General features: G+C 44.7%; 1 protein-coding gene and 1 pseudogene across 10 annotated transcripts in view; one reads left to right on the top strand and one right to left on the bottom strand.

Moving 5' to 3' along the window:
• Positions 1 to 24,947, top strand: part of FOXN3 (forkhead box N3) — a 408,764-nt gene that overhangs the window by 286,722 nt on the left and 97,095 nt on the right. The window lies entirely within an intron of this gene.
• Positions 14,033 to 24,947, bottom strand: part of LOC112393869 (60S ribosomal protein L9-like) — a 29,189-nt pseudogene continuing 18,274 nt past the window's right edge.

Here is a 24,947-nt window from a genome sequence, read left to right on the forward strand (position 1 = left end):
TCCCACACTACTCCTTCGCTCCTGGTGTCTGTCGGGAGACTTCTGTCTGCTGCAGAGCGGGCACTCTGTGACTGCTGTGGGATGGCTCTGTTTGTCCAGTTCTCTTTATTTCTTCCTACTGACGTCTCCTGGTTGATATGAATTGTTAATCTGAGATAAGACGGCTTCTTTGGTCTGTTGTCACTGGTCAGATTCCAGAAGTGGTCGGCTTGCTTCGGTGAAATTGGAATTATGTGGCAGTTAGGACGCAACGATAGCATAAATTGGGCTGGTAAAATCAAACCCTATCACGGATTTCCAGTGCTTGGGCTGTGAGGAATGTTGGGGGTGTTTTGGCACTTGGGTCATCGTGGAGATCCACTTGTTGCTTGATGTGCCCTGACGTCCATGTGTGCCTGGAAGGGTGACTGTGGTTTGTTCTGAGACTCAGAGTTCAGACACCCTCCCTCATCCCTGCAGGCATCATTTGCAGGGGGACATTCTTTCTGCTGTCCAGTCCATCCTCAGCTGCCTTGCACGACTTCCTGTCCAATGCACTCAAGGAATTCAAACCGCCTTTCATCTCTACTTTTGCTGTCAGGTTTCTTTAAAAATGGCCAAAGTCGAAGAAGAACACAGAGCTAAAAATAGCAATGAGATGCACGCTGACTACTTTGAGAAAGTACTTTGGGGAGATGTCTGCTCTGCAGATCAGCTGGAATTGGCTGGCCCCCAAGTGTCTTCTGACTTCCCTTCCTCATTAGCCTCTCTTGATTGGCTGGGTGTCAGAGTGGCACAACTGGCCCAAAGCAGATGGATTTGGTTTTGCCAAGAGCTCTGAAACTGTACTGGGCTTAGGGTGAGGAGTTTCAGTGCATCTTGGTTGGTTTAGAGCTGTTACGCCTCTTTTCCCTAAAAGTTACACGCCCAGGGCCAGCCATGTGTGTGATATATATGTAGCTAAGAAAAGAGGCATTTATCTTCAGGTTTCCAGAGTAGCTCAAACAATTGTGAGAGATGTCATCACATTTGTGCTATTGTTTTCAAGGCCATACAATTGTATGTTGTCTTTTTAATAGCCTGTGAAATCGGGAACTTCAGAATTTCTTTACATCTTTGCTTGGTCCAGGTGAAATTTAGGTAGGCAGGTCTGATTAATCCTAATTTTAATGACCATCATAAATATCCTAAATATTTAAGAAAAAAAGGGAACTCCCTCCACTCTCAAAAATTAATACATAATTTAAAAAAAATCTATTCTGTTCTCCCTTCAGAAAGTGTAAATGGAGACCTGTTATGAGGAGCCTTTGGGTTTTTTCAAGTGGATTTCAAAGTTATGTGCATCCTTATTTTTCCTCTAGATCTGTAGCAATGATGTGAATATCATTCATGGTTGGATTATTTTCACAAAAGGAATTTTATTTACTTAGAGCATTTTCTTATAGGATTTTTATTCATTGAGTTCCACATTAGGGAAGATTTGCTCTAAGCATGTTAGTTTTGGGTTATTTCTGCAGGACAGAAGCATGAGGGAAAAATTGATAAGGTTTATGAAATTGAGTGATTTCACTGTGAGATTCTGTCTCATGGGTGGTAGACTTTTTTTCTTTTCTACATAGGGTTAAACATTCTCCTAATTACTCTAGGCATTGAGAATTAAATTATTACAGATTTCAGATGCTTCTTGAATCCACATCCAATTCAATACATCCCATTTACTTTTTATGTACATGCGAAAATCAGAAGTATCGTGGTGAGAATTCTGGAGTGTGGGTGGGGATTTGCTAATGTTTTTTTTCCTGTTGTGTTTCTTCATTTGCTGTATCTGTATAGAGCGTTCACGCGACACTTACATTGTAATAAGGTTTTTTAAACTCTGTGCGTGTTCTTCTGAATTATTATTTTTTTAACTTTATTTTATTGATGTATAGTTGATTTACAATGCTGTGTTAGTTTCTGCTATACAGCAAAGTGATTCCGTTTTATATATATATATATATCTTTTTTATATTCTTTTCCATTACAGTTTATCACAGGATATTGAATTCAGTTCCCTGTGCTATACAATAGGACCTTGTTGTATATCCATTCGATATATAATGGTTTGCCTCTGCTAATCCCAAACTCCCATTCCATCCCCCTCCCACCCCTCCTCCCCCTTGGCAGCCACCGTCTGTTCTCTATGTCTGTGACTCTGCTTCTGTTTCATCGATAAGTTCATTTGTGTCATATTCTTGTGTTCCTCTGGCGGGCAGTCTGGCTTATCAGGAAGTTGCTGATGCCCACGAACAAGAGTTTTACAGTAAAGATACTGGCATAGAAAGAAGGGAGCTGCCCAGTCATGGCAGAGGAAGGTTTAGTTTAGAATCAAGTAGAAGAAAATGTAGCTGATTTTATGCTCACTTTCTCACCTTTATACTTTGTATTTTCAATTATGTCCGCATTTTTTCTTTATGTCTAAAGCAAGCAGGAGGATGCTTTTCTAGATAATCAGACTAGGAAAGAACTCTGTTAATAGGTTCCAGCCACAAGGATTGGGATCGCAGGCCAGGAGGATCCCCTAAAAAACCCAGTTCCTAGAAGCAGGGTAGTAGGTGAAGCTTGGTCACACAGGGTGACACAGGGACCCAGCAACCGGCCAGCAAAGCCCAGCTGTGACCGTGGGCCCTGACCACAAGCAGAACTGGCAAAACCGGACTGCACGGGGCCGGGGAGAACCTGCTCTGTGAAGTCACCCTACGGGTTGAGACTAAAAGTACCCCAAAGCAGCAAAGTGAGCAGATGTGCCCCATTGCTTCGAGGACAGAGCCTTGTTTTCGACAGGAGGGAGGGAACATGGGCCTGTCACTTCTTGGGAGAGTTGACACTTGTACAAGGCCTTAAAAAGTAAATAGATGGGGGTGATGCCAGGAGGGAAACAACCAGAGCACATGGGCACGAGAGGACCACAGGTAGAGAGAGCGACGGGGACTCTATGGGGTGGATGCAGAAATGAGGGCTTTGCGGGCACTTTGGAATAATGACATCATCACGCACTCCAAGATGTTTTTCAGAAGAAAGCTGAGATTTCCAAAGAGGAAGTAATGGAAGGTAAAACCTGAAATCAGTGGAACAGAATGACCTAATTGGTACAGTGGGGAACCGATGTGTATTGTCTAATAGTTGTTTGCTTTATAAGCTGTCGAGCAGAGAGGTAGTATAGTTATTTTTTTCCAGCGTAAAACCAATTGCAAGAATTAACTGGAAGCACTCAGGGTCCTGTTGAGGGCGGCCTCTGTGTTTCGGTTCTTGCAGATTCACTGGCAAGAGGGCCTGCTGAATCATCTTGCAGTTTTGAGGATAATGGGGTAAGATTTGGTTTGGATTACACCAGGCATGGGTACTTAACATAATTGGTCATTTCATCAATTCACAGTATTTATTTTATTTTAAATGCCATTTAGGCTGCTAGAGACATTTTAGTATGTTAGCAGTTTCAGTGGGTAGAGAGCACTTCAGATCTTGTACAATAGTAACCTAGCTGATTGCCAGAAGGGGACAAACCCTTCGTTAAAAGGGGACCCAGGATGGGGCCCAACAGATGAGTGTGGCTTATTCAGAGGCCTCAGGAGTGGCCAGCTGACAGGTGTCCCCAACTGTCTCCTCTGCCTGTCTCTGTGTGTCTTAGTGACAGTCTCTGTGTGTGAAATACATTTTTTTAACCATCTTTTTTTTTTTAATTTTTACTAGAGTATAGTTGATTTACAATGTCGTGTAGGTTTCAGGTGTACAGCAAAGTGAATCAGTTATACATATGCACGTAGCCACTCTTTTGTAGATTCTTTTCCCATATAGGCCATTACAGAGTATTGAGTAGACTGTCCTTGTGAAGTACATTTTAAAATTTCTTAGGTTATAATATCTCTTATTTTCTTAATTAAAAGAGTAAACTGGGCTTCCCTGGTGGCGCAGTGGTTGAGAGTCCACCTGCTGATGCAGGGGACGCGAGTTCGTGCCCCGGTCCGGGAAGATCCCACATGCCGCGGAGCGGCTGGGCCCGTGAGCCATGGCCGCTGAGCCTGCGCGTCCAGAGCCTGTGCTCCGCAACGGGAGAGGCCACAACAGTGAGAGGCCCGCGTACCACAAAAAAAAAAGAGTAAACTATTGTAAGTTTTCTTCCAAACTCCCTGGCCCCAAACTCCCCCCTCTTCTTCTGCCACATAAACACACATATTCCCTTCACCCATCAAACTTAAAATTAGGTTACTTTATTTAAACATCACCCTTGGATGAATTATTTTAATGAGTCAGCGATTCCTAATTAAAGACATTCCTCGCCTCTGGTCTGACCCTTCAGTGTCTGCCCCCTGGAGGGTGCATCCCCCAGCCGCACATGGCATAGCTGCCCTCGCTTGCATCATTTCTTCTACTAAGAGTTGCTACGAGCTGCCGCCCATCCGATCCGCCATGTCTGCCCCGCTTTGGCCTTCATAGGCTTTATAGGCCTCTGAGCTCCTCACGGAGTTTTGTTCAGAGAAGCTGCTGCCTTTACAGCTCTGAGCCAGCTGACCATCTGGGCCTACCCACACCGCCCCACCTGCAAGCATTTCATTAGTCTTTGTCTCTGTATGTCAGGCACTGGATTAGGCTGGAACCTCCCTGGGAGGCCCAGGGACTGCCCCCTCCACCACTGACCGCCCGTCCTGGGGTCAGACCACACGTCCCAACCCTTCTTGCAAAGCAGCTCAAGCCCTGATGCCACCACAGGTCATGCAGACCTGCCCAGTTACCAACTCCCTGGCAGCCTTCCGGGCCCTCCCTCCACTTTTCTCCTCTCTATCCCTCCTGTATGGGGCCACTAATTATTATTAACTCTATTTCCATAGGATGCAGGGGTGGAATTCAAATAAATTCCCTAACACGCATAGCAGGTGCTTGTTTCTTTTCACTTCTGACAGCCCCCTGGATGAGCTAATGAAATGGAAAGAAGACCTTCCAGGCCTTTTCAGTGCACAGAGCAGGACTGAGCTGCCGCAGGCCCGAGAGCAGATAGGGGAAGGGAAACCAGCTCTTCTGCTGTCAGATGCACGTTGTCCCCACGAGCGCACAGATGTGCTCGCCACTGGTGTGAAGCATGCAGGGAGTTGATTATGCCCAGTAGATGACCCGCTTTGGGGAATGCCAGCTTCCCAAGTTCTAGGCCGGCTTCATGCACTTACTTTCCTGGGAGTCCTATTATGTACCGCCCACTCTCCACAACCCTTACGCCTTACCCTCTCCCACAGCTCCGCAGTGGGTTTTTTCTGGTAAAATGTATGCAGTACCTCCCTTTGGTTGTGTTTGGGGCTGTGAAAGGCTCAGCAGCAAGTAGTCAGTATATCAGAAATGAGTTTTCGTGGAAAGGAGCCTTGGATTACCAGTGAGGGGACCTGGCTGTGGTCCCAACTCTGCCACTTGGTAAACTCTGACCTTGGGCAAAACTCAGGCATCCCTAGGGTTTCATGTTCTTGCCTGTGAATTAAGGAGCGGACCTCAGGAGTGGCAGGGGTTTCCTGTGGATTACAGCTCTGATGATCCATACTAACTTCCTAAAGTGGGTCGAGGACTTTCCTGGTGGTCCAGTGGTTAAGACTCTGTGCTTCCACTGCAAGGTGCACAGGTTTGATCCTTGGTCGGGGAAGATCCTGAATGCTGCGTGGTGCGACCAAAAAAAAAAAAAGAAAGAAAAGAAAAAATGAAATATACTAAAGTGGGTCAAAATGGTTTCGAGGCGTAGCTCAGCGGGAGGAGTGCCACCTTCAGCCAGCAGTGTCAGCAGATGGCCCACGGAGAGGAAACAGGGTGATGGCTGCCTGGCTACATCTTGACCCTTGAACAAACCCTTTCTCGTGGATCGTAGGGAGGCAACATACTACAGATTTGGACAACTTGGAAAGGACCCATCTTGGCCTCGTGGGCACCTGGCTTAACCCTCTCTGTGGGGATAATAATAAACATGCTTGCCATATGGGGTTCTTATAGGACTCAGTGAATTCATATCAGTAAAGCCCTGAGAACAGGCTAAATTCCCAGAGCTAGTTATTATAACATTTTACAAAACTATGAATCTTAGGAAAACAGGGCTAACATCCTCTGAATGTGGTGTCCCTGGGTTATTTCTCTTCTCTGCTAAAATTTTCCTTGTCCATTTGTTGGGTCTACTGATTCTCAGAGCAGGGCAAAAGACGGAATACCCCGGATCCTATTGGATTTATACGTGGATCTGAAAGACAACGTGTTCAACTCTTTATATCGGATTCCTTTCAAATAGGACTGCTTCCTTGTGAGGTTCCCCCAGCTCACAAAGACTGAGTTATACCCCTTGCTGTACAGTTGTACGTACCCAGCAGGTGCATAGATAACCACGCAAAAAAGCACGGATTCAGCACCACATCAGCCCAGGTTTAAATCCCTCTCTCTTTGGGCACCAGCTGTTTGACCTTGGGCCTCAGTTTCAGTTGTCTGTAAAATGGGGCTACGAGGTGTGCTCCCCAGAATCTTTGCAGAGATTAAAGGAGGGTGTGAACGTGGAAACATTTGTCCAGTCCAGTGCCTGGCCTGGCACCTCACAAACACTTAATAAAGAGTGGAGTTAACCTTTGACTCTGTGCCCGTTAATCCTGCCTGGTGTATTCAGGGTGAAAGGTTCCAAAATTCCTTAAAGGAGCGGTCTCCCAAAAGCCTCTCCTGTGCATGATGTCCACTCACACTGCCAGCCTCGCCAGTGTTTCCTTTCTGATAGAACCAGGGTGTCTGCATGGCCTGGGTCTCTAGTCCAGGCGCTTCCTTCTTTCTGTCCATCAAGACACAGATTGAAGGTTTTGTTCGGGTTTACCCTGCCCCTCCCCTACACATTTCTTTCCCATTTGGTTGCAGCCTCTGGGCTCTTTGGCTTCTTTCATCTAATCTGCTCCACAAGCTGACTCTTTTGTCCATTTTGCAAAGAGGGCATCCACCTAATGCATAAACCTCTTGATTCTTGCCCCCAGGCTCACCCGTTTCAAAAAAGAAAAAAAGCAACAGTAATAAGAGAAAGGAAACAAAAAAAAACCTCTCTACTTTCCCCCCCAGTGCTAATTGCCTTCTGTCTTTGTTTGGCCTGCAGAAGCCCTTTGGTTTTTCGGAGGAGCTCTTATCTCTTGGCCTGTTTGTCTTATTGTTCTGCCCTGAGTTATTTGTAAAGATATTTATGTAATACAGTAGTAAAGTCACCTGCCTATTTTTGTTTACCATCAAGTGAAGTTAAACGGCTGCTGCTCTGTTCTTCTCATCACTTAAGTTCTGTGTGGTCACTGAGAACATGCTCTTAAGTTACTTAAAAACTGTAAGGAAATGCAGTTTTATTTTATTTTTACCCCCATCGTTTTTTTTCATTGAAGTGTAGCTGTTGTACAGTATTATGTACCGTATACTGCTTCACGATATTTAAAGCTTATACTCCGTTTATAGTTATTATAAAGCATTGGCTGTATTCCCTGTGCTATACAGTATATTCTTGTGGTTTATTTTGTACCTAATAGTTTATACCTCTTAATCCCCTCCCGCCTTTCCTCTCCCCACTGGTAGCCATTGGTTTGCTCTCTACATCTGAGTCTGCTTCTTTTTTGTTATATTCACTAGCTGGTTGTATTTTTTAGATTTCACATGTAAGTAATACCATACAGTATTTGTCTTTGTCTGACTCAGGAAATGCAATTTTAAAAGAAGCCTTTGATAGAATGCTGACCTTCACTGTCTTTTTTCCCCCCGGCTTAATTTATTATTATTTATTTATTTATTTTTCGCTGTGTTGGGTCTTCGTTGCCGTGTGTGGGCTTTCTCTAGTTGTGGCGAGCGGGGGCTGCTCTTCATTGCGGTGCGCGGGCTTCTCATCACGATGCCTTCTTTTGTCGCGGAGCACAGGCTCTAGGCGCGTGGGCTTCAGTAGTTGTGGCGCGTGGGCTTCAGTAGTTGTGGCTCACAGGCTCTAGAGCGCAGGCTCAGTAGTTGTGATGCACGGGCTTAGTTGCTCCGCGGCATGTGGGATCTTCCCAGACCAGGGCTCGAACCCGTGTCCCCTGCATTGGCGGGCAGATTCTTAACCACTGTGCCACCAGGGAAGCCCTTCACTGTCTCTTGGGAATCCAGATTTGCCCCAACTTCCCAGTGTCTGCAGCCTGACATGGACTCTCCATCAGCCAGATAGCCTGTGTTTTCCTATCTGACTTTAATTTCAGCCAGTCTCTGTACCATTGTCCATAGAAACCCTTTTCATGAAAATCCAGTGTTGTACTCAGCCCTGCAGACAGAAATAGGGAAGCCAGCAGGAGCTGCCGGCTTTACCAGGGACCTGGCATTGAGCGCTTCCTCTGGGCCAGGCCCCTGCCGGGTGGGTGGGTGCGAGCTGGTTCTGCTGTTTCCAGAGGAAGGTGGAAACTGGGGCAGGAGTTTAGGAGATGGGGGGCAGGGCCGGAGAGGGAGTTTTAAAAGTTGTCAATCCAGAAATGACCGTGGAAGTTACGAGCCTAGATGAGATTTTCAGGGGGTTATAGAATGGAAAAGAGGGGAAAGCTCCATCTTGAAGACCTAGATTTGTGATAGAAAGAGGAGTGCCGCTGACAGCAAGCAACCATGACATCAAAGAAGCCGCTTAGTCAGAAACTGGAGGAAATCACTGAAATGAAGGGAAAGAGTTTCAGAGAGAGGGGACTGGGCAAGGGCATCCACTCTGCAGGGAAGCCAGTGGGGGCGTTGGGGGGGGTGGATGGGGCTGAAGAAAAGCCACCTGTGGGCTCTGATGATTAAAGTGGCACTAGGGCCTTCGGGGCACGGCCGCTAATCTTCTGTCTCTGTGGACCTGCCTGTTCTGGACGTTTCACATAAATGGAATCAGACAGTAAGTGACCTTCTGTGTCTGGCTGTATATATTCTTTACACTATTCCTATATTAGCTTTATGCCTTAGGTATTATTACTCCCGTTTTGCAGATGGGAAAAATAAGGCCTGGAGCAACTGTGCTGCTCAAGGTCACAGAGCCAGGATCAGAAACCTGGACTCACACTCATCTTTGGCTCAAAATGGCATCAGTATTTCTAAACAGCTTTGCACTTTAGGTGTTTAGACAGACAGTCTGCTGTGTTTTGCAGACTGGGGCTGGGGAGAATCCAGTTATAATGCTTAAAAGCAATTTATAACGATGAGACGAAAAGATGGAAGTGGATGCTTGTCTTCTTTTGTTTGAGTAGTTAAGAGGCTTCCTTTCTTCTTTTGTCCCCTCACAAGACTATTGTAAACAGCTAACTTTTAAGATATTTTAAAGGCTGAGGAAAGAGAAAGGGAAATCCTGAAATTAGTCATTCAAAGATTAATGCAATGAGAGGGCATAATTCTTAACAGAATGAATATTTTATTTGAGTGTATCTGAATTTTATACTAGGAAATAGAGAGATAAAGATAGTTTTACACGGATTACAACTCAGCAACAGGAATATTTCCTTATAGTTTAGTTTTTGGAACATTTAAAAATGTTTTCCTTGTCTATTAAATTGTATCATATTAAATTGTATCATAAAATAAAAAGATGAGACAACTTTGGATCGTATTGTACTGCAGAGCCTGCTTTTATCAAAGTGCTCAATCTTAAAATACAAGTGAAAAAGTCAGCCCCCTTGAAGTCCTGTTTAACCGTGCGTGGATGGAAGTTTAGAAATATTTCAATACAATTGCCAAGAGGCTTGCAATGAAGAAGAATTTTTTAGAGTACACTAAGGGAAATGTTCACACTACAGTTTCAAAAGTGAACTTAAAAGCATCCACCTGTAAACTGCAAGAGGTCAAGTTTGTGTTCTTGTTTGGTTCCCTTGACGACCAAAAGGTGTGGCTCAGAACTCAAGGGTAGTACTGGCTGCAGTGCATGTGATAGGTCAGGAGTGTATGGCTGTGTGTGTGTGTGTGTGTGTGTAGATGTGACTCCCCTGCCAACCCCCTGCCCCTCTTCCTCCGGTGTTTCCATCCCACAAAAGATGGTATGAGGATAAAAGACCTCAGTTTTCAATTCAGGCCTACCTGGATCCATTCCCTGCCTTGCTGCCTAATTGCTGTCTGACTTTGGGAAAGTTATGTAAACTTCTTTGAACTGCTGTAAAATGCAAAAATACCAGTCTTGCAAGATGAGTATAATTATATGTGAAGATTAGATGACAATCTGTGTATTGTCCCTGGCACTTCGTAGGTGCTCCAGGTGTAGCTGCCATGGCCACTACTTTCCCTCCAGGGGAGGCAGCATGACTGGGAGAGAAGAGTATGGAGCTTGGAGCTGGCCAGTCTTGGGTACAAAGGCCGACCTCTGCCGTCCACCAGCTGCGTGATTTCAAGCAGCTTATCCGATTGTTCGAGCCTTTCCAGCCAGTAAGACAGAGAGTAATGCTTCATGGGATTTTGTGAGAATTAACAATAGTGTATGTACAGGGCTGGCACAGTGCCTGGTGATTATTGTGTTCAGTAAATAGGATTCATTATGTTTATGATAGCATTTCTGCGATTTCCTAAGGTTTTCAATTCCTTCCACCCCCAGACAACAACATAAAAAAAAAAAATCCTTGCCCAGTTGAACTGATGTTATATCTTCAGGAATGTTTAAGACTGTTTTCAGCTTCTCTGAAGCTCCTGCCACATGAAGGCAAACGTCTACAAGATATGCACAGGAGGAGGAGAACTTGAGCCCTCACCAGCTGTTCTCACGGACGCTTTTGAGTGACTAAGATCTTGCAGAAATATGACACAGAAAAAGAAGTTTCCTTGGGGATGGTTTGGAATAGTTTGTGATCTGTATTCCTGTTTCTTCCTCTTAGTGTCTTGATGGTGCCAGAATACGAACTATTTGCAAAGATGCGTTTCAAAGATGGGAGGGAGGGAGAGGGAGAGAAAGAAGGAGAGACATACTTGCAGTGATAAAGAACTTTAGAACTTCGTTTAAAGGATCTCGTTGAGCTTGTCCCCTGCTTCCTGGTCACTGTAGCGCACATGGTTGGCCCCTCTTTGGGCTGTGATTTTTTTTTTTTACGCGGCGTGCCCAGGATGATCGCATTCTGCTTATTGGATACACCTTGCAGGGAGGTGTTAGAGCCATAGGTCTGTGCCTGATGACACCTGCCGGCAGGGCTACTCTAAACCAGCGTCTTGGCTATGGAGTCATTTCCTACACGTTGGACAAGGTTCTGAGGACATTGTGACAAGAGACCAAAAGGCTGTGACATATAGAAAGGCCAGTTCTGTATTTATCATTTGCGTGTACCATATTTCTCAGACTGAGGGACTTCCTTTTTTAAGTTTTGCCGTAGTTGGGAAATGAAACAATTATGAATGAAGTTTTCACTTATAAACTTTTGCGGCTGTTGTGGGCCCTAATTGGGGTGCTCACGGGGACGGCATGGGTACCAGTAGCCATATCAGGGCGTCAGTGGCATCTTTCCTCTCTTGTGGGGCCCACTGTTCGCTCCCCCAACATGATATTGCAACATAATATTACAAATGAGAGGCGCCAACTTTTTACAGGAGCTCCCTGGCCTCGGCGATTGGTTGAGAGACAGGCACATGACCGAGCCCAGGCCAGAGTTCTACTCTGGTCTTTCTTCTCTTGGGTGTGGGAGCTCTAAAGCATGTGCTATCATCACAAGGCCTTCCATGTATCAATAGAATTGACCAGTGTACAAGAAATGGCACCAGCGCAAAGAAGCAGAGACAAGGGACCACTCTACTACAGTCCTTCCTGTGATTCGATTAGATGAGCTCATAAATTCTCCCTTTTACTTAACCCAGCTTGACGTGGGTGTTTTTGTCTGTGTGTGTATGTGTACATCCAAGAGTCCTGACTAATAAAGAATCTCGATAAGTGAATAGCATCCGTTCAGCTAAATATATATCACTGATGATTTCTGTGTGTCAGTGAAATCCCAACCTCCCCATTGTCCTAGGAGGCCCACTTAGTGGTTTGGCTGTCATTTGAAAGAAGTTGAGCTCGGAGAGCTTTCCGGAGATGGTGATCTGAGTTAAACAAACAAAGTAGGATCATGGTAATAATAATACCTATTCTCTCTGTCCCCCAACTCAGCTTTGCCTTTGGTGGGAATAGGCTCAGAGAGGCTCAGATTCAATTTAAGAAGTGGCTGCCTGCAGCCTCTTGGGCTACAAACTTTGACTCTAGCGTTCTCCCAGTGTTCCCAGAAGAAGTTACGAACAGCACCGTAATTAGACCAGCTTGGATCATTTGACCACCTGGAACCAGCGCTGGAATCCGAGGAATGGGAGGCGCGGGTTAGGTTACACGGGGGGTGGAAGCATCACTTGGAAGCACATGGACGGATGGGGAGATAGAAGGGTCTCCAGATTGCAAGTCAGGGTCAGTTCCCAAAGAGGGGGAAAGGAACTGTCCATGACAACAGCACAACCATTTTAAAAAACGAGGCAATGGACAAGAAAGTGTTAGGTCACATATGCAAGTATTCGTGGCCATCAAGTGGAAGGTCAAAGGCTGAGTGCACATCTTCCCCTTTGAGACTCTTCCAGCTTTCTTTGCACGAGAAGGGCCATCATCCACGGGTGTATAGGTGCCAAGGTCTCAGGGCATATGGTGGTGTCGGTCAGGTTAAGTAATTTCGCAGAGGCCCAGGATCTTAGGCAATGATGACATTCACCTTTCCTGGCAAAGTGGGGGTCGGTGGAATGCATTACTTTAACCAGACTTGCCTCATTGGTGATAAAGGAGAGGAAGAAGATGGGATACAACTTCCCTTTGTTGAGGATTAACCTTGAGCAACCAACCTCGTGATGTCTGAGAAGTTCTCTTAGCAGCCAGAGTTGATCCCCAGGGTCCTCACTTCAGAATACAAGATGCTTGGACAGTTAATGTATTCATCAGCTAGGGCGGCCACAACAAAATACCTCAGACCGAGGGGCTTCTGCAACACAGATTCATTTTCTCACAGTTCTGGAGGCTGGGAGTCGGCAGGCTTGATTTTTCCCAGGCCTCTCCGTGGCTTGCAGGTGGCCGCCCTCTCACTGTGTCCTCACATGGCCTCTTCTTTGTACGTGTGCTTCCTCTGGTCTCTCCCTCTTCTTAGAAGGACACCAGTCCTATCAGATTTGGGCCCTGTTAGGGTCCTGTTGCATTAGAGCCTCACCCTTACTTCCCGTTTAATCTTAATTACCTCTTTAAAGGCTCTGTATCCAAATTCAGTCATATTGGGGGTTAGAGTTTCAACATATGAATTTTGGGAGGGAGACAATTCAGCCCATAATAATGAATTACATGCTTATCTTTCACGAACATTCCTTGATTTTCTACAATGTGCCAGGTACCCTAGCTGTGACATCGCAGTCTAGCTGGGAGACAGAACCACTAAGAAGCCTGGGTGGTTTGTGCCACTGCAGAAGGGCTCAGATTCTGGGAGGAGGAAGTCAGGAGTCAGGGAACACTTCGCTGAGGGGTGCTGCTTGTGCAGTGCAAGGCTCTTGGCCCCGCAGCTCCTAAATCTGCCCATATGGACTCCTTGACACGGTTAACTGTGCCCTTCTCCAACACAGTGTTGCTCCGGGCCTCAGTACCAAAGATGCGTCACATTACATCAATGGCGGAAACGCTCACTTAGCCAAGCTTACAAAGTCACGAAACCCACCTCAAAGGCACAAGTCATTAACAAGTGCACAGACAGTTATATGTGACGTGCGTGGCTTCGAAAGCAGTGGCGAGATACGATGATCCAGGATGGAGATGGGAAAGTCACCATGTCCGTTTCAGGTAGCTTCCCTAATTCCTTGCAGGAAAGAAGATGGGGAGATGAAAGAAAGGTGTTCCGGGCAGAATTGTGGGGAGATTCTTAGAAAGGTAGTAGAAGATCGGTTTGACTCTGAGGTGAAGGGAGTGGCTAGATAGTGGCATTGGGCTGGATGGTGCACTTTAAATCTGGAAACCAGCCGTATAAGGAGGGGTCAAGAACTAAGAGCCAGTAGTCATAAACACCGGAAGCTCCTGCAGGATGGTACCCATCATATCACACGATCACAGCAGAAGGTGGTCAGGGTGGCTTGGGTCGTAGTGGTCATCGCTGGGCTGAAGCCAGAAAAAGATGCAAAGCAGCTTTGCTGAAGAGGTGAGAGGAGAGTGGCAGACCCAGAAGTAGCTTGGGTGGAGGTGAGGTGTGGGGTGACTGGGCAGGTGAGAGAGGTGTTAGAACCTCACATACCATTAGGCTGGGATGCTTTGCATTTCTCTCATTACCCAGTCTACTTAGGAAAAATAATAATCATCACATCTTAAATCGGTATAATTTGAAGAGTAACTGGGTAATGAAAATCCAGTTCAGAACCAGAGATGGAGCCTCTTCAATTTCACTTGCTGGTTTCCAACTTAATTTTTAAAATTAAGATACCTCTAATGAGTCTCAAAATTGTTCACAATCCAAAATATAGTGAGGGGAAGACAAGATGCTGAGTGAGAAAATGGATTTCATGTCAAAAACCGCCATACTGTGTGTGTGTGTGTGTGTTGAGGGTAAGGGGGGCGCTCAGGGGTGGGATAGTTCTTCTCTATATAAGGACATTAACTACAAATGGCATTTGTTGGACATGTGAATCAATGAATTGGGAGAAAAGTGGGATTGTCTAGAATAGCTTTTGTACTGCAAAACTGAGCTTGGCATTGGAGGGACCTGACTTTGAATACTGACTCTGACAGTCCCTCATAATCAATCTCTCGCTCGCTCTCTCTCTGTCTCTTTCTCTCTCTCTCTCTCACATACACACACACACACACACACACACACACACACACACACACACACACACAGCTGCACGTTCATTTACATATGTTCTTCTTGGCTTGCTCAGATACTCAGCCTTGAGCTTCTGTTTCTCCATCTGTAAGATCAGGAGGTTACCACCTAGCTCTCAAGAAGTAAATGAAATCACATGCAAGCCAGTGTGCTTTGTGGTCCTGACGGTGTGGTCACCTGGGCTCAGTGTTGCCCCAGCCAGAGCTCACAGGGAAGGTGGGCAGAGAGAAATCAAGTTACGGTTCTCCTTGGGGTGTGAGGTAGTGACTGGAGGGGGTAGAAGGGGGCTCCTGAGGTGCCAGTTTGGTTACCTGGGTGCTGGTTACCAGGGAAAATTGTTGGTAAAAATTCACTGAGCTGGACACATATGTGGACTTTGCTGGGTATATGTTACTTCAGTCAAAAATTTCAAAGATGATTCGGCAACAAAAATTTCATTACACCTGCTTGACTTCAGATTATTTTTTATGCATATGTAGTGAACCTCAGAATTCTTACATGATTCAAAAAATGAGATTGTCATAGATTTTATTAAATCAATGTATTAAATTAAAGCTGGGTGAAACAAAATAATGAGAATTTCTCTCACAATTCAGGCGTGTTTTATTAAGGCCCACTGAACCTGCTTTTTGTTGATATCATTAATACAATATTTAGATTCCATTTTGAACGTGCCAGCTGGCAAAGATTACTGTAATGTCCGTCTTTTCCGAGACTGGGTTGTTATTTTTTAACACTCATAACCAGAGAGTTAGGTTCTTAAATGTAGATTAAGATGAATCTATGTGACTATAAGTGACATTAGAAAAATAAATGAAAGCTCTTTATCAAAAACTTGGAGTAGGTCTTTGCCAAAACACATAGGAGACTCATGTAAAAGTGTAAAAGTTTACCTAAACAAAAGTGGTTTTTCTTTCCATCATAGTGTCTTGATGGATAAATACGTCGGTAAAGTAATTGATCTAGAAATCATTATTTAAACCTTGAAACTTCCTAGCAAGCATTTTGCTAGTGGAGAAAACGTGTTTGAAAACTTTTGAGATTTAAAAACAAGCAGGCCAGGGTCAGGGTGGTAGGGGTGCAAAATGGGTGAAAGGGTCAAAAGGTACAGACTTCCAGTTATAAAATTAAAAAGCCTTGGGGTGTAGTGTACAGCATGGCAACTATTTAATAATACTGCGTTGTACGTTTGAAAGCTGCTAAGAGAGTAGATCTTAAGTTCTTATCACAAGAAAAACAATTGTAACTGTGTGGTGACGAAGATTAACTATACTTACTGTGGTGATTATCTCACAATATATACAAATATCAAATCATTACATTGTATGCCTGAAACGAATATAATGTTACACATCTATTATATCTCAATTAAAAAGAAAAATATAAACAAACCAGACCAGTTACACTGAGATTTGTAAGCTTCCAGTGGAATAGGAAATAACCAAGATCTTTTTCAACTGATAGCACATAGAATTGTGGTTGTACCTTGAAGGCTGACTTAGAAGAGAGGATCCTTCCTCTGTAGCATTTGTTGAAATGATTAAGGTGTTCAGGAAAGCCTGTCAGACCACTGAACCATTTGTTAACTTCAATTAAACTCTTAAGTCCTTACATTGGCCCTTTTGTAAATACTGTCTAAGTGGCTAATGCTACCTCTTAAATTTTCAAATCTCCTAAGAATGTGTTGTAATAATAATAAAAAAAAAAAACCATAGCGTCATTTTTATGTTACTACTCAGACCTAGATTTTGTCTTGTGTGTTCCCAAGCCAAAGGCTGTGATACTCCCCTATTTCAGGGACAGAGGGAATCTCAGATATGTCTGTATTTGTCTTTCCCCAGAGTCAAGGCAATATTACCGTATGCTTTCTGTTTTTCAGCAAAGCTTAAGTACCCGCACGTTCTGATGAGTTTAACTGTCGAGAGTCTGCACGGTGCAAGTATACTTTGCTTCACTGTGCTTCGCAAATATGGTGATTTTTACAAATTGAAGGTCTGTGGCAGCCCTGCATCAAGCAGTTTTACTGACACAGTTGTTTCCAGTAGCATTTGCTCACTTCATGTCTCTGTGTTTTGCTAATTCTCGCAATACTTCAGACTTTGTCATTATTATTATATATGTGATGATGATCTGTGAACAGTAATCTTTGATGTTATTCCTCCGACTTGCTGAAGGCCCAGATGATGGTTAGCATTTTTTAGCAATAAAGTATTTTTTTAGTTAGCGTATTGCATACTTAAGAGACAACAGTAGAATGTAAACATAACTTTTATCCGCGCTGGGAGACCAAAAAATTCTTGTGACTGAGCTTTATTGCGATATCAGCTTTTTTGCGGTGGTCTGGAACCGAACCCGCAGTATCTCTGACGTCTGCCTATAAATATTTCTGAAGGACTTGCTTCACTCCTGTAGTCATTTATACCAGGCTTTGAAGTATCAGTAGTGTGGCTTATATTCATACCCTACATCAGGTGTTCTGCTATTTTTATCTCAGTGATAGTGCAAGAAAGTACACACCCTTAGTTTTGGGGTCGCATCACAGTACAAAATTAAGTTGTGGGAGTGTCTGCGTGTGTCTCTTACGTGACTTAGCATATTTTTTCTGTCCGAATTTGTCCTCATCCTCCCCTCTTGTCTAATTAAAAAGTACTTGCTTCCTTGTTCGGAACAAGGTAAATTTGTATTCGGGACTGTTATTTTGGCGATACCAGCGGAGTGCCACAAATCACACAGGCCTCCAGTTTGCACTTGGTGCGTTTATGCAGGAACCAGCTAGAGTCATGGAATTTCGGAGCTGGAAGGTTTCCTAGACACCCGGCTGGCCACACCTTCAGTGAGCAGACAGGTAAGCTGGGCCCAGGGAGTCCAGGATCTCTGGGTCACAGGGCAGACTGGTGGCAAAAGCAGCCGTCCCCAGGCCAGGCCAGCTCTCCTTTTCTGCCATCCTTGCAAATTGGAGTAAACTCCCCTTCTCTTCCTGGTATGCTCAGAGGTATGGAAAGGAAGGAAAGAAATCCCAAAGGGCATTGCATAATCAAAAGCAGTAATATAAAATGGATGCTTCTTTCTTATCACACTGGCACCAGTCCTGGCCTCGAATCCCAGCTTTTCTTTATTTTTTTTCTAAATTTATTTTATTGTAATATAGTTGATTTACAATGTTGTATTAATTTCTGCTGTACAGCAAAGTGATTCAGTTATATATATTATACACGCACACGCACACACACACACACATTCTTTTTCATATCTTTTCCATTATGCCTTTATCACGGGATATTGAATATAGCTCCCTGTGCTACACAGTAGGACCTTGTTGTTTATCCATCCTATATATAATAGTTTGCATCTGCTAATACCAAGCTCCCATTCCATCCCTCCCCCACCCCACCCCCTTGGCAACCACAAGTCTGTTCTCGATGTCTGTGAGTCTGTTTCTGTTTCATAGATAAATTCATTTGTGTCATATTTTAGATTCCACATATAAGTGATATCATATTTCTCTGTCTGACTTACTTCACTGAGTATGATAATCTCTAGGTCCATCCATGTTGCTCCAAAAGGCATTATTTCATTCTTTTTTATGGCTGAGTAATATTCCATTGTATATAGGTATCACGTCTTCTTTATCCATTCATCTGTTGATGGACATTTATGTTGTTTCCATGTCTTGGCTATTGTGAATAGTGCTGCTGTGAACATAGGGGTGCATGTATCTTTTTGAATTAAGAGCTTTCTCCGGATATATGCCCAGGAGTGGGATTGCTGGATTGTATGGTAGTTCTATTTTCAGTTTTTAAGGAACCTCCATACTGTTTTCCATAGTGGCTGCACCAATTTACATTCCCACCAACAGTGTAGGAGGGTTCCCTTTTCTCTACATCCTCTCCAACTTTTGTGATCTGTAGACTTTCTAATGATGGCCATTCTGACCAGTGTGAGGTAGTACCTCGTGGTTTTGATTTGCATTCCTCTAATAATTAGCGATGTTGAGAATCCCAGCTTTTTTACCCACTAGCAGTGTTGTATCTTTTCAAGTCTCAGTTCCTCCATCTGTGAAATGCGAAGTAAGACCCACCAGGGTGAAGTCACGGGGAAGATTTACATGGGGTCACCTCAGTGCCTGGCATACAGTAAGCACTCCGTAATTAGAAACCACTACGACCTTGAGGCTTGGTGGGTTTCCTTAGGTGCAATTAGAATTGCACGCCCCACCCCAATAAAAATTTAAAACAAACAAACAATAAACAACAACAAAAAAGAAACAATAGTTCAGCCTTCAGGCCAGGGTCCTGATTCCCCCTCAAGGAATACACATAACAATAACTTTGAGCTGTTTTGCAGATACTTAAACCCCCCACCAGGTGGGAGAAGTTAACTGTCTGCTGCCCACAGGCATGTAGACCCCAGACTGGTTGGAACCAGAAGGTTGATCATGCTGACTCCCACTTACCTCCCCACCAACCAATCAGAAGAATGTCCACGAGCTGACCACGCCCTCTTTGAACCATTACCGTAAACCTCCTCGCTACTCCTCCAGGTCAGAACGTGCAGTTCTGAGGGCATGAGCCCGCTGTGGCACCGTTTGCCTGGCAAAGCAATAAAGCTCTTCTTTTCTACTCCCCCCACCCCCCGCCAAAAAAGAAAGAAAGAAATTGCACGCCCCTGGGTTTGAATCCAGCACACTGCTTCTGTGTATGGCCCAGACTGAGGCTGACCCCAAGATACATACATAAGTGAGGATTGAGGGGGCATCTACTGAAATTTTCATTGTAGTTACTTTGAGCCATGGGATCATGGGTAGTTTTTTATTCACTTTCTACTGGCTGCCATCAGGTTGTGTTGGTTAGACAACTAAAGTATATAGAAGAATAAAATAAATTGTACAACTGCTAGTTTATGTTCATTAGGTTATCGTTAGTGGTTAGTTTACATCTTCAAAGATCGAGCAATGTTTGCAATAATGTAAAATGGCAGAGTGTTTAAGGCATTCTGGGCTACTTAAATCTTAGAGAACAGGGAAGCTTTAGATCTCATCCCCTCCTTGTGCCTGATATATGTACCTGAGACTCCTTTTCTTTTTAATAAACATGATCCATACCCTCACATTGTTATGTGAGAGAAATAACAACTAGCAGAATGACAAAAACAGGTCTCGTTGCCCATACACGTGAGACCCGGGGCAAAGCTGGAACGCGCCCAGACCATGCCAGCCAGGAGACCTTTTCTGGTCCACCCTTTTGATGCAGATGGGCAGAGTTAGGGCTAAGAAGGACCCGGAGCCCCTCTGTATTTTAACGGTACATGGCAATCACCACAAGCACAGGGGAGGTCTTCCCCGCAGCCCAGAGCTCTGATCCAGGCTGCCCCACAGGCTGAGCCCACCCCCCGCCCCGCCGGGATTCTTGGCCACATCAGAAGTGCTCCTGGCTCTGTGCTCGGGAGAACAGAGTCTCTAACCGATACAGGAAAGCACTTCAGTGGCAGATAATACTCTTTTTGATCACGTTGGAGAACAGGTAGTATTTGGGTAGTTAGTTCAGTTGAAAGCACGAAGGAGGGTGATGTGGGGACATCGGGTGCAGGGTGTTTGCTCTATCCAGGACTTTTAAAAATTATTACATGTTTTTAAACAACTGGAATAATGTTCCGGTCTTCTAAATGATCTGTTCTTGTCTGATACACAGTGCCACAGACTTCCAGGATCTATTACTTGCCTGTAATTTTGCAGACCAACCTGGTACATTTCCATGAGGACCAGAAATTCCATGCGTGGATCTGCTCAATGGGATTGAGAGACAGTAGGTTCAGAATTGAACATCAGGTTTCCCGATTTAGAATGTGTTTAGCTGTTGAAAGTATTCATAATCTTAAAACATGTTTAATATGCAGTTTAGAAATGTTTGCAGGTGTTCTGGGACAACTGGGGCCATTGGAAGGTTTCTGTTGGGGGTAGTGACCCCAAAGCCAAAAGGTTTCCTCGGAGCCCTAGTCTCTACTTCTGGTGCTTGTTACCATCTGCTTTAGGGCTGTTGTGTTGAAAAGGGCTGCATGTCAATGACTATATTTAATTAATTTGTCTAACATATCCTACCTTGTTCCAAAAAGAATTTGCAATAGCTTATGAAAATGCAGTGCAACTAGAATTTTTTTTAAAGGACATGCAACAATCAAAATAAAGAGAAAAGAAGGGTAGGATACCCAAGGTAAAGTTAGGAGATAACATTAATATATAAAATTAATATCCTAGGTTCTATGTATTGGTTTAAAGGCTAGAGCGGTCAGTCATGCATGTGGCTCTAAGCTTCCCGGTAGCCAAGGCGACGAGAGGAAACACAATCACTTGTATAGTTTAAATGTTCAGGTTAAAATCAGCTTGTTACCAAAGAGGAATGCAGAAGTCCCTGGTACTAATTTGTCCTTTAGATCATCAGAGAGAGTGAGAGAAATCCTTAGTTATGTAGCAAGATGCATCCTGAAGATTATGCCTAGTTTCACAGGCAGTTTTCTGTAACATCTCTTCAGGCAGGGCAATGGCAATGAGGCAGTTAGAAGCCAGTTCTTCAGTGATAGCCCAGGGATGTTGCCATCTTTAGGCTGGGGTAGGGCCATGGAATCTGTACTTTTAAAAGCTTCCAGGTGATGCTCATGTTCTTACAGACTTGATAGCTTCTGTTTTAGGTAGTGAGAAAAATGTAACTAAACCAGGTAAGTGTCCAGAGCTAGAAATACTGGGTTGATGAGTTGCTAGCGACCAATCATGAGAGAGGCCCAAATTCACCTGTGGAAGTAAGTCTAGGGAGGAAGGAGGGGAGAGTGAAGGAGCCTAAAGGGACACAGGGAGGGGAGAACGGGACGCATTCCCATGGCAGACCTCTCTTCACATTTTCTCCACCCCTTTTCGAGGTAGAGTTTAGAAGGGAAGCGATACAGATTGGGAAGGTATACTGTAATGCGAATAAAGACGTTTGAAGGTAAAGCACATTGAATATATCTTTAAATTGGATCACTTGAATTATTAGTTATTTTTATCATTATTGAATATGAATTCTTTAAATTAGAAAATATAATAAGGTTTAGAAAATATTTACCAGTAAACAGGGCTCCAGTGGTATTGGCTTTGCCACAGGGGCTGCCACTTACTAACCTTGCCTCTTAATGTGCTCGGCATCAAGCTTGGGCCATACCTGCTCCCCCCTTGCTAGACCTCACCGTAGCCCTGTGAGGAAGAGGCATCGTAGTCATCTCCCAGTCACTGGCGAGCAACTGAGGAAGGAAACGGAGGAACTGAGATCTGCTCCAAATTTGCCCATTCCAGGAGAATCCAGAAACTTGGCACTCCATTTGTGGTTAAGTGTTCTTTTTTCTTTTCCTTTCTTCTTTTCCTTCTTCTTCCTTCTCCTCCCCCTCCCCTCACTTCCCCCTGACCCCCTTGCTGAAATAAGGTCAAACATGAAATCAGAAGTGTCTGGTTGAACTAAGGGGTTAGGGGCCAAGAGTCTCCTGCCTCAGCCTCTCTCACAACCCCAGTGTCACCCTCTCAGAAAGGCCACGGAGCGCCACTGGGCCAGGATCTCACTGGCATCCCAAGCCGTGGCCTGCAGCGCTTTTGTAATGTGACTCTAAGCCCCATTTGTCATGGCTCTAGTGTGTGTGTGTGTTCAAAGACATTCCAATTTTCAGCCAAAGGACAGATGGTTATTTCCTATTTCATTCTTTATGAAGTCTCGTTTACTTTTACAAATTAGAAGAATAAATAGACAGAGTCTCTATTATGGTATTAGGATACGATGCCCAAAGTTTGGTACAAGTGCACACACCCCTGTCTTTTCATCTGTGTGTTCTGAAGAAACCCTGCCCCTTGGAGAGTTCTCACCGGTACCCAGGCTGTGCACTTTGTGTAATGCTGAGGTTAAAATCGGCCGAAGACATGTGACCAGAGAGCATCTCACACCAGGGCCGCAAACGGAAATCAGCTCCAGCGTTTCAAACTTTTTGTGGTGAAAATTCAACCTGATGGGGAAGCCCAGAGGGGATTTTGAGAGATTTTCTCATCTAGCCTCCTCCCCCAGAATCGGATTACGCACAAATTGGTACTTACAGGTAGTAATTAGTTCTGTTCTTAAAAGATTTCTCTAGAGGATAATTTTACTACTTTCTTCAATAGAACGTTTCAGCCTGAATTTCTGGAAGGAACTTCTTCCCACTCTTTAATTTGAAATTCTCTTCTTATGGTTTAAATATAATTTCCTTCTGTGCTCTGTGAAGAAGAAAGCAAACAACAAAACAACAAAATGGGTTGGTCCCCTGCATCTTATTATTATAACACCTTGGAAGTGTTGCCCTCACCATCAACACCCATCGACCCTGTGGGAAGATGGTGGGACTCAGCCTCTAGCAGTAGGGTGGGTGTGTATCCTTACGTGTCCGTGTGCCCATGAGTCGGCAGAGGAATTGATGATGGTGATTAATGGGAACCTCCAGCCCCTGCCCCAGTTACCCCCACCACATACCTGCAGTATGGGTGGCTAAGGAGTGCTTCATTTTCCGACTAAACAGTGGAGTTTTTCTCTGCTCGAAGATAACTGATTTATATTGGTTTATACAGGGTTCGAACCTTTGGCCTCAGTGGTTAACCCCGTGTGTTTTCCTACTCACCTAACCTGCTACTCACACAGAAAACAATCTAGTTTTCAGATTGACCAGGTCTTAAATGAATAACTCGAGGAGTCTAAACTACACTGCTTTTTATAGGTTCTGATTCTTTGAAGATTCACAGAGGTCCCCCCTGCTCAGGCTTCTGTTGGCAGGATATCAACTGTGGCCTCATCGCCAGGTTTTCCCTGAATAATGAATGAGGCAGTGTCGAGCAAGTCAGAAATAGAAATCAATAGAGCTAAATCCCACCAAGAAGAGGCAGCCCGGCAGTGGACTGACAGAGAACACTGAGGCCATTGGGTGCCAAACACAGTAATGCACAACCTTGCACTCTCGCGAGCTGGGGAAAGAGAAAACAGAAGGCTCGTGACCTGGGAAGAGTCGTAAGGGATCAGAACTTGGGATGTACCTTGCTCAGTGGGAATGAGGAACCGTGAGCAGACTGTCCAGAGCTCAGCTTCTTTCCTGCCGATAGAGCAGCAGCTTGGTGCACAGATCTCCCGGGAGCCAAGCACCAGACATCTTCATAAATCCCATGTGTGCAGCTGTGTGACCAAAATAGACCCACACACGGCCTGTTTGTCCTGGCCGCGAGGAACGTGGCAAGACCGCGAGGTCTGCAGAGACATCCTTGATCCCTGCCCCTGCTTCCCTTGGTGCTGAGCTGCCCATCAACCGTCTGCTCAGGTGCAGCCCCCTGCCCCACCCCAGGAGGGGCGCACAAAAACAGGCTTGGATCACAGGAGGTATTGTCTTGCTGATGGACTGATTTTAGTTTGAGGGAGACTGAAACTCGTGGTGTGGAGAGCCTTTTTTCAATGCCAGTTGTTCCATGAAAGACTACTCGATCTCCCCTTTGAAAATGATAGCAGGCATCCTTCGGGAGGATGTGGGGATGGCTGGCAGGAAGGGCAGGGCTGTGCCAGCTAATTCTACTTAGTTGGCTGGCAGGTAACCAGATTTAATCCTTTCATTAAAGGCATATCAGGTGTGCCCGTTGGATAAGAGTTCAGACACACACACACACACACACACACACACACACACACACACACAACCACTGCGCCACCAGGGAAGCCCAGCCATAGGACTTTTTGTACTTAATTTTTCTGGCTCTTCTCGTGCTCAGTGCTGTGTCTGACCTGGAGTGAGTCGATGCTTGGTGAATGAGTGAATGAGTAGATGAATGAATGAACGCAGACCAGCAGTACTCATCTGAGTAGACAGCCTGTGCCTGCTATAAACATGGAGAGCTCAGGCTCCTTGGGTTTGACTTGAGTCCACACAGTTGGAGATTTGGGCATCACTTGAAACTGTGCATTTGTAGAAAGGAGAACAGAAAGTGGCAACATGGGCAGGTGGCTTGTGGAGACAGAAGTGTTGGCATGACTGTGTGAATTTCTCCAAAGACACTGAACAACGCACTGTGCCCTTAGCCTTCTGGGCCTTCATCAGGAGAAGGATTCGGTGGCACAGAGTCACGCA

The sequence above is a fragment of the Neophocaena asiaeorientalis genome, unplaced genomic scaffold, assembly GCF_003031525.2.
Source record: "Neophocaena asiaeorientalis asiaeorientalis breed wild unplaced genomic scaffold, Neophocaena_asiaeorientalis_V1.1 scaffold152, whole genome shotgun sequence".
Lineage (NCBI taxonomy): Eukaryota > Metazoa > Chordata > Mammalia > Artiodactyla > Phocoenidae > Neophocaena > Neophocaena asiaeorientalis.